General features: G+C 46.0%; 1 protein-coding gene across 2 annotated transcripts in view; it reads left to right on the top strand.

Moving 5' to 3' along the window:
* Slc22a25 (solute carrier family 22, member 25) overlaps positions 1-10234 on the top strand; it is a 159826-nt gene that overhangs the window by 2656 nt on the left and 146936 nt on the right. The window lies entirely within an intron of this gene.

Raw genomic sequence — 10234 nt, 5'->3', positions numbered from 1 at the left:
GTCCCAGGATGATCCTAAATTCAATGTATTCAAACTGACTTCTTTTTTTTTTTTTGGTTCTTTTTTTGGGAGCTGGGGACCGAACCCAGGGCCTTGCGCTTCCTAGGTAAGCGCTCTACCACTGAGCTAAATCCCCAGCCCCCTGACTTCTTTTTTAAAAAAGAAATTATGTACTTAAGAAATCTTACACATTCAATGTATTTTTAATTTGCGACATGGAAATAGATTTTTCTTCCTTTTTTTCTTTCTTTCTTTTTTTTCATTTCTATCTAAATTCTTCTAGTCTCCTCTAATCTGAAGCTGAGCTCAGGTTCCTCTGTTACCTGTCAGGTCGCATCAGGGGTGTGGGACTTGTCCGTTGTCCTCATCTCATCTGGGGGGAATTGAGGTCCAATGCAAAGGAACATAGGCTGGATCTCCAGCCTCATTGTCACCTTTCTAAATCTAAATTCCCTGAGGCAGGGGAACTGCTGACAAGGAAATCTGCAAAAGGAAGTAGGGATCCCACCAATTTGTCTGTGGCCAGATGTGTGACCGAGCAGGGGATGCACACACTAAGTCTCTGCCTTGAACCTCTGAGTGGGTACAGAACAGGTAGGCAGCCGCTACAGCTAGCCAGCATGCTAAAATGCCCATGAGAGTGAGAGACTCAGGTGTTGAACTAAGTCAACCTGGACTCACTTAGTTCTCTCTCCTGTCACGTTTTCACGAGCTTGTACATCCGAGGCCCCATGCTGTGGCTGTACTTAGCTCCCATATGCTTCTCTGAGTGGACAGCATGTCAGAAATCATCACGGCACAAGGGAGGTCAATGTCTAAGGTGACCAGACCGGAGAACTGCATCGGAATGGGCTGTCTGGAGGAGGCGGCAGCATCTCCAGGCTTTGGTGTCTGGAGAGAGTGAGTTCAATAGGTAGACTTGGATGGGGAGAGCAGTGAGGATAGGGTGGTTGTGGGTAACAAGAGGAGAAATGAGTGAATTCATCTGGGTAGAACCTCTGTTTCTATCTAATGTGATGGCCTTGACCTCAGGGCCAGGATGTCTCTGCGACAGTTTCAGAGGATCTGGCCACCCTTTGGACTTTTCTGTCCTCCAGGAGTGGGAGGGGGAGAGTGTCAGAAGCCTGCATCCTATGAAGAATCAGGGTAGGAGGACTTGACTGAGTCAGGCTCAGTGGTACCCAAGTTTACTTAGCTTAGCATCTGGGTGTCTTGCCTCTTGTGTTTATCTTATGGGCAGACCAGCTGCCCATAGCTGCTGCCTACCTGTTCCACCCATTCAGAGGTTTAAGGCCAGGACTTAGCATGTACATCCCCTGCACGACTGCTTAGAATGTTCATAGGTGAAGGTGGTTAGGCTAACCTCCCAAGGGCTGGGGGCTGTATTTCTATAGTGGCTGAGCGGGAGCCTCTCAGTCCTGGGATTGAACACTAACTAATTTGAGATCCCCAAACTCAGCCCTTGCCCTGGAGCAGCTCCAAAAACTAAGTGATCTGTGTGTAGCGTCTTTATGCTGGACCTGGGTAAAAGGATGTTCTCTGTCCTTAAAACCCAACTCCTCTCCCCTCCACAGACCCATCCTACAGTCGTCTTCCTGGGGATGAGACAGCCCAGGGACGAAAGCTTTCACAGGGCAAGCTATGGGTTTACACCACCATTTGCTAGCTGGACTTGGGTAACCAACCATTTAAAGCTCAATTTTCTTATCTGCAAGATGGGGCTACAATTGGGTTCTTATGTAAAGTATATAAACCCACAGAACCAAACCCACAGAACAGTTTGAGGGTCAGGCCTGAGCAAACAGGTCCCAGGAGAGCTGAGCCTTACATAGAATGACAGAAGAAAATGTTCTTAGTAGGCAAGAGTGGTGCCTTACCAGGCACAGACTGGAGCCTTTGAGGTCTTCCCAGTCACTCGGAATAAATAGACTCTGGCCCAGCCATTCCTTCCTGAGTCCACCATGTGGCCAAGCACTCTGGGCCTCAGCTGTCACCTCAGTTGGCACAGTGCAGGTTTACAGGACTCTTCCTGGACCTGCGTTCTTAGAGATCATGTTATCACAACAGGAGCCTGGTGGCTGAGTGAGGCTAGGAGTAACTTTTTATGGGCAACTCCAAAGATGTGGCAGGGAGAGTCACCCCCTTCTGGTTTCCATCACACACTGCACTTCTTCCTTGAAGATGGAGGCTGTCCAGAACGGGTGTGTATGGGTTTGGAGGGAGTAAGGACTGCTCCTGCACTGGGCAAGCACCATGAGGAGTTGAGAGAGAGAGGACCTGGTGTGAGGGCTGCACTCGAGTAATCTTTTTTTTTTTATTTTTTTATTTTTATTTATTTTTTTTTTTTTTTTGCACTCGAGTAATCTTAGCACCCAGGAGGATGAGGTTAGCCTGACCTGTATGGCGAGACTCTCAAAAATGACAAACCAACCAAATTGAAAGAGCAAGCCCCCGACTCCCCCACCCAAACCATGCTCTTCAAAGATTCACAAACAACAAATTACACTGAAGAATCACCAGCAACCTATAGCAAAAATAACCACTGCTGCAAAAAGAACTCAAGTGAGGGGATCCCAGGCTGAGGTACTTAGCTCCAAGGTGATGTGCCAAATGCTGCCATCTCAGTTCCCCCAACACAGTTTTCTGCTCACCAAAGGCCATAGGCTAGGGTTGGCGGACTTCAACGCTGAGGGGCTGAGGGTGTGTGAATGAATTGGCTGGGTCAGACTGTGTGTGTGTGTGAGAGACTATTTGTGACTGTGTCAGACTCTCTCTCCCCCACCTCTCTCTCTCTCTCTCTCTCTCTCTCTCTCTGTGTGTGTGTGTGTGTGTGTGTGTGTGTGTGTGTGAAGGGGAGGTGTGCATAAAGAGCTGGAAAGAAGGGTGAGGGGCCTGTGTCCACAAAGAGCTGAGAAAGTGTGTGTGTCTGCGTGTGCATTTATGTCCACGAAGAGCTGTAAAGCACACGTCCAGTTTAAAGGGGGGGGGAGCTGCTGCTCCACACCAGCTGCTGTTGCCATGGGGATATGCGGGCTTTGAGTTGCCAGATCCTCAGATATTTTAAAAATAGCTAGAAATCCGGACTTTTTTTTGTGTGTGAAAAATTTCCAATTGTGTAGGCGACCCTTCCTCCTACCTTCTGGAATCCATCGCTTTCTCTGTTTCTACCACTCATGCAGGCCACAGGCTCTGTGGAGTGATTGCTTGGAGAGAAAGGGCTGTCATAGCCTTGTTCTTGAGCCTCCTTCTTGCTGGCCGTGAAGGCCATTTTTGTTGTCGACTTGACTATATCTGGAATGAATTAAAACCCAATCAATTGGGTACATCTGTGAGGGATTTTTTTTCTTAATTAAATCACTTGAAGTGGAAAGACCCACTTTTGATTGGATCTCCTGAGGTGGGAAGATTCACCTTTAATTTTGTTCACACCTTCTGCCGGCAGCCTATATAAAGGACACGGAAGAAGGAAGCTTGCTCTCTTTGCCTGCTTGGTATTGACGGGAAGTTCATTCCTTCACTGGCATTAAGGCCAACTTTTTTGGGATTCCTCTGTATACTGAAGACTGGCTGTGACATGCGGCTTCACAGACAGAACAACTACTAGATTCTTTGATCTTTTGTTGGTAGACAGTCATTGTTGGACTAGATGAACCACAGCCTGTAAGCCATTCTAATAAGACACACACACACACACACACACACACACACACACACACACACACTGAACCTCTCTACACAACTCTATCCATAAGTTCTGTTTCTCTAGAGAACCCCAAGTACTACAACTTTTGGTACCAGAATTAATTCTGGAGCAACAAGAGGTATAAGGATAACTTTTAAAAGTATCTGGAATAGGCTTTACATTTTCCCAACACCTACCGTTACAGAAGCCTCTTCTTGAAGCTGGGAGAGTGCTGAAAGCCCACGGGGTGAACTATTTTACAAAATGAAGGAAACAAAGACATTTGATTATCCTGATCCATCAATTGTTAGAGGCAACAGGTTTGGTGACGTTACACACATCACTTTTGACAGTTTGTGGAAAAATAATGAAAGTTCTGGTGCTGGTTGGTTGCTCCTAATATCTCTGGAGAAACTGACAGGAAAAGAATGAGCTTCATGATAAGATTAACCAACTTCCAGCATCTGCGGGGAGGGACAGGGAGCTCCATGATAAGACTGACAGCTCCAGATGCACATAAATGGCTTACAGGTTTCTAAGTGTGCCCTGGAGGACAATTTCTCTCCAGCAGCCACAGAGCTCAAGGTGCAGAAAATCAAACTGAAACCTTCATTTTAAGGTTTGCTGAATTCCAGTGAAAATTCAAATCCCGTCCTCAGATGGTATTGGCAGCAAAAGTAAGGACATTAAGTGGTACAGAATGAAATCCTGTAACTTGGGATGGAGGTGTGTAGGAGGACCCTATTGAAGCTGAGAACTTTGAACATCAGATTTTCAAGAATTCCTCTCACCTGAGAAAGTAGTCTCTTCCCACCTCCATCCCTTCAAACTTTGCCTTTTCCATCCTTAATTGAGGTAATTAATCCTTCATTGTCTGCTAAATCAGCACTGACTTTCTCTGAAAAAAAAAAAGGCAGGCAAGACATTTACTATGTCCCTCAGGGCCCACCCATAGTTACTGTTAGACCTACAATCAGAATTAAGGTTAAACAGGCTCCTGGAGGGGAGATAGAAGGTACAGTCCACGAGGAGGTGAAGTACACTACTAAAGAGCTTAATGAGTTTGCTAGTTCATTCAAGCAGGAATCTGGGGAATATGTGTGGGAATTGATTTTAAGGGGGTGGGATAATGGAGGTAGGAACGTAAAACTGGATCAGGCTGCGTTTATTGACACGGGCCCTGTGAGTGGAGGTTCTAGGCTTAATAAGGAAGCTCACACGATTTTGAAAGAGTCAAATGTTTGAATGGTTGGCTGAGGCATTTATCACAAGATGGACTACTGAAAAGGAGGTGCCTGGTACCCTTTGGCTTCATGTTAATGACGTTAAGGCTCAGGGAAATTGCAGTGCTGGAGTGGATACGCTGTGTAAAACATAACCCACAGTGGGAAGGCCCAGAAGACACACCCTTCAAGAGTCCTCTAAATGCAAACTGGTGAGAGGGGCACCAGCGCGTTTAAAGAGTTTTGTCGTCGCCTTTTTCCTCATGCCAGACCTCAGGGTTAGAGACACTGCTGCCCAGTTGGCTGGGTTTAACTGGATCTCAAGGTATCAGGGACCAGGAGGCAGCACTGAATTGCCTAAAGCAAGGTTATTGTAGTTATTGTTATGGGCAGCGCAGACAAAACAATGTCCCTAATTGTCTAACCTGTAATGGGCAGCACGGGCAAAGTGAATTTTATTTAAGCATGACACCTATGGACCTCTGGTACTGGCTAATCAGTCGTGGTGTTTGCAGACAGGAAATAGATTCATGGGCTGTAACCAATGGATTGGATGGATCGTCAGGGACTTTGGAAAAAGCATGACTGGAAAATTGATGAGAATGACATCTGGGAAGAAGTATGTGGAGAGAGCTCTCCAAATGGGCAAAGGATGTGGAGGGACTTGTAAATGCTCACTAAAGGGTGAATTTAGCAGATGAGTCAGCTATCAAGTAGACAGGATGACCTGCTCTGTTTGTCCAGCTCTTTCCCCAGCCATTCCTGTCATCGTTTTGTCATGATCCCATGAATAAAGTTGCCACAGTGGCAGGTAGAGATGGGGTTATTTGTGGGCTTGGCAACCTGGACCTGCCACTCACAAAGGTTGCCCTGGCCACAGCTGCTCCTGAGTGCCAGATCTGTCAACTACGAGACCAACACTGAGCCCCAGATATGGCACCATTTCCCTGGGTGATCAGCCAGTTACCTGGTGGCTGGTTGACTACATTGGACTACTTCCTCCATTGAAGTATATATTTATTCCGCTCAATGATGTGCCTTTTGTCTTAGGGTTTTCATTGCTGTGAAGAGACATCATGACCATGGCAACTCTTATAAAGGACAACATTTAGTTGAGGCTGGCTTACAGGTTCAAAGGTTCAGTCCATTATTATCAAGGCAGGAGCATGGCAGCGTCCAGGCAGGCATGGTGCTAGAGGAGCTGAGAGTTTTACATCTTGATCAGAAGGCAGCTAGGAGAAGTCTACTGACTTCCGGGCAACTAGGAGGAGGGTCTCAAAGCCCACCCTCACAATGACACACTTCCTTTAACAAGGCTACATTTATTTCAACCAACCACACTTTCTAATAGTGCCACTCCTTGGGCCAAGCATATTCAAACCACCATACCTTCCCTGCATGCTTCTGACAAAACTACCAGTCACAGACTTATAGAATGTTGTATCCACTTTCATGGTATTCCATATAGTATTGCTTCTGAGGTGGAAAAGGGAATAGTGCCATACACTATCACCCTTAATGACCCACTTGGAAAACGTATGCTTCCTGTTCCCACAATGTTAAGTTCTGCTGGTCTATAAATTTAGTTCTAGAGCGGGAAGTTCAGACTTCCCCTGGCCACTTTGGACTTCTGATGCCCTTAAGCCAACAGTCTAAGAAAGGAATAACAGTGTTAGGAAGGGTAATTGATCCAGATTACCAAGGGGAAATTGGATTGCCTCTCCACAATGGAGGTAAGAAAATTTATGTCTGGAGCCCAGGAGATCATTTGGGGATTCTCTTGGTGCTACCATGACCTTGTGATTAAAGTCAATGGGAAACTACAACAGCCAAATCCAAGCAGGATGACAAAGAGCTTAGATCCTTCATAAATGAAGGTATGGGTCACTCCTCTGTAGGACCTAATTGGCCCTACGTCCAGGAGGTCCCACTCACGAAAACACGAAGACGGAGATCGATGCAATAAGCAAGAGATTTAATGATCCAGTGCACTGGGACGGCCCTGTAATTGGGGCAGAGGCAACCCTGAATGACAAAAGCACACCCTTTTTATACACATGTGGAGGACAGTCTTGACCCTTACATTCATCAATGGTGAGATATTTTTGGCATGCAGATGGGGGACTACTAAGGGTGATTAGTTCATTTCCCAGAACAGGGTGTTATCCTAAATTCTTTGGACAGTGTATTAAAGTCCCAGCCACCTGGTATTTCCCTAAGGCAGCCTTTGTCCTCAAAGTTTGAATCTTACACCTCCATGAACAGAACCTACTGAGGTGCTTAGGAAATAGAGAGTGAGTAGTAGAGGAAGGTAGTTATAAATACAAGCTAAGGCCACACAACCAGTTGCAGAAATGAAGATTATAATTGATGTAAGTGTTTCTGTCATATTTTGTTAGGACTGTTTTTGTACAGATTATTTGTGTTTTCTTTCCTCAATTTCTTCTTTTTTTAAAATTTATTTTTATTTTGTGTGTATGAGTGTTTCCCCTGTATGTATGTATGTGTACATTCTGTGTACACTGCCCACAGAGGTCAGAAGAAGTTTTAGATCCCCTAGAACGTGAGTTAGGATGACTGTGAGTCACCATGTGGATGCTGGGAACTGAGCCTTAACGGCTGTAGTCCTCTCTCCAACTCCTCAGTTCCTTTACTAAGCAATGCAATGCCAGTTAGGAGAATCTCAGTGGTTGTCACATTTATGTTTGAGATATTAAAGGAATGTCCTCTGAGGGATATTGCCATCTTCATATAATTTAATATGTTTGTGGTTGGAGGAGGGATACTTATATTGTGTCAGGCTTAATTATGACTTGGCTAAATAGTGTGTTTGTGATTGTACACGCTATCGTTTTATCTTGTTAGGTGTAATTAGGACCTGGTTAAATATTTATCCAGCACCTGGGCTGGGCTTCCTGAAGGAATAGGCAGAAGAATAAAGAAGAAACCACAACACCTTGGAGGCTCACAAACTCACAGAAGGAAGACAGAAAGAACAGGAACCATAGAGTCTGCCAGGTGGCAGGCATCCTAGGGGTCTCTAACCGTCCTTAGGGTGATATCCACAGTAGGGGTGGGTGGATTTGGCACTGGACTGCACTCCTTTGTGTTTCTTGGTCCTAAGGCCAGCTCCTTTTTAGCTTCTCAAATGCCACTTCCTCAGAGAGGTCTTCCCAGACCACTCGGCTGGCACAGCTCTTACCTCCATCTTCCTGTGTGCTACGATACGGTCTTATAGCACTCTCAGATGCTTGAAGTCACATGCTTGTTTGCTACTGGTCTTCTCCAGTGGATTATAAGGCTGTGACAGCAAGGCCTGGCTGTGGCATGCGTGTCACTCTTCAGCCTTGTGACAGGAATCCGGTAGTTTCATGTTTAATAGACATACCTCGGGGACAAAAGTATAAATGGGAGGCTTTTAGACAACCTTTTGAGAGTCGTTTTAAGATTAAACATGGGGCTGGAGAGATGGCTCAGCAATTAAGAGCACTGACTACTCTTCCAGAGATCCTGAGTTCAATTCCCACCAACCACATGGTGGCTCACAACCATCTGTAATGGGATCTGATGCTCTCTTCTGGTGTGTCTGAAGACAGGGAAAGGGTACTCACATACGTAAAATAAACAAATAAATTTAAAAATATACAAAAGGATTGAAGTTACCTCCCTTGCCTGTGGGGATGTTTACAGTAGAGCTCAACTCTCTTATCCTTTTGGGGGCCTGGAAGCTGGGTTGTTTTCAAAAATGCAAGCTTAGCAGAGGCAGAGATCAGCTCTGGGTCTTGCTTATTGGGTCTTCACATCCCTAGTTGTAAAATGAGCACAGTGACAGTGGTCTGATGGGTGCTGTGAGAAGGGCGGACACGTCTGTGAGTGCCTCGAGGCAGCAATCCTATGGAGGTTTGTATCTTTGGGTACTGACTGGAAGCTTGAAGTTTATTGAGAAGTCTCTCCCACACAAACAGTGCACGTTCCTAGCTTGTCTTGTAGTCTGCCCAAGGCTGGTGCACAGGCTTGCTTTGTCATGGGTCTCCCTCAGTGAAGTCGGTGGCAGAAGATCTGAGTGGTCAAGGTGGGCTGAGTTGTCAGGAGCAGATGGTACCATAGAGAAGACGCCACCGATGCTAGGGGAAATGCCCCAAACCAAATCGATTGTCCCCAGGCCTCAGGCTTTTCTTTTGGTCCTTGTGAGGGAGATTGGCAGATGCAATTTGACTATGATGAAGGCAAGGGCCAGATAAAGCTTGGCACCTACATGGGGAGGACTTGGCAGTCGGGTCCAGATACACAGCTCCTTGATCAAGGCAGAGCGTCTGAGACGGGCTGAGGGTGGTAGGATCAGGTGGCATCCAGTCGGTGAATTCACATAGCTGAAGACACAGGGTCTTTCACCATTAATGGAGTATCAGAGCCTGCTGTCCCACCTCAGGGCTCTGCTCAGCCCAGTTTCTACAACACGGTTGATGAAATTCAGGTAAGTAAACTTCATCAGAGTTTGATGAGACTCCAAAGCTGGAATAGAGGAAGTCTAAGTGGGAGAGACTCAGAATCCAGAGCAATGGGAATGTTGGGTGCTGCTTCTTTGTAGCAAGGTCACTTCCCACAAGTCAGTTAACATTTTTCTCTTTTAGAGATGACAGCTGAGCTGGGGTTCACCTGCTGCCTGCCTGCCACATACACAAGTGAGCATGCCGTGCGTGCGTGCGTGCGTGCGTGCGTGCGTGCGTGTGTGTGTGTGTGTGTGTGTGTGTATGTGCCTGTGTGTGTGTATGGTGTATTGTTTTAGTTTGTTTTCTATTGCTGTGATAAACAGCATGACTAAAAGCATCTTGGGGAGGAAAAGGTTTATTTCTTCTTGGGGTTGGAGTCCATGACTTAAGAGAAGTCAGTATAGGAATTCAAGCAGGACACCTGGAGGCAGGAGCTGAAGCAGACGTCATGGATAGTGCTGCTTTCTGGCTTACTTCCCATGACTTGCTCAGCCTGCTTTCCTATTTAACCCAGGACTACTTTCCCATGGGCAGACCCACACCTAGTTTACTAGGATTTCCCACATCTATTAACTAAGAAAATGCCCAACAGACCTGGCTGTAGACCAGTCTTACAGAGGCATTTTCTCAGTTGAGATTCTCTCCCACTTGTGTCAAGTTGACAAAATTACTGATCAGCACAGGTATCTTTCTTCAACCACTGTTCATCTTTATTTATTTGAAAAAAGTTAAAATTTATTTATGAACATTTTGGCCCTATGTGTATCTGTAAGTCACCGTGTTACCATGAATAGTTGTGAGCTGCCACATGGATACTGGAACTTGAACCTGGGTCCTCT

Source organism: Rattus norvegicus, chromosome 1 (genome assembly GCF_021556685.1).
Source record: "Rattus norvegicus strain SHRSP/BbbUtx chromosome 1, alternate assembly SHRSP_T2T, whole genome shotgun sequence".
NCBI lineage: Eukaryota > Metazoa > Chordata > Mammalia > Rodentia > Muridae > Rattus > Rattus norvegicus.
The sequence above is the reverse complement of the archived record's forward strand: the minus strand, read 5'-3'. Positions and strand labels throughout refer to the sequence as shown.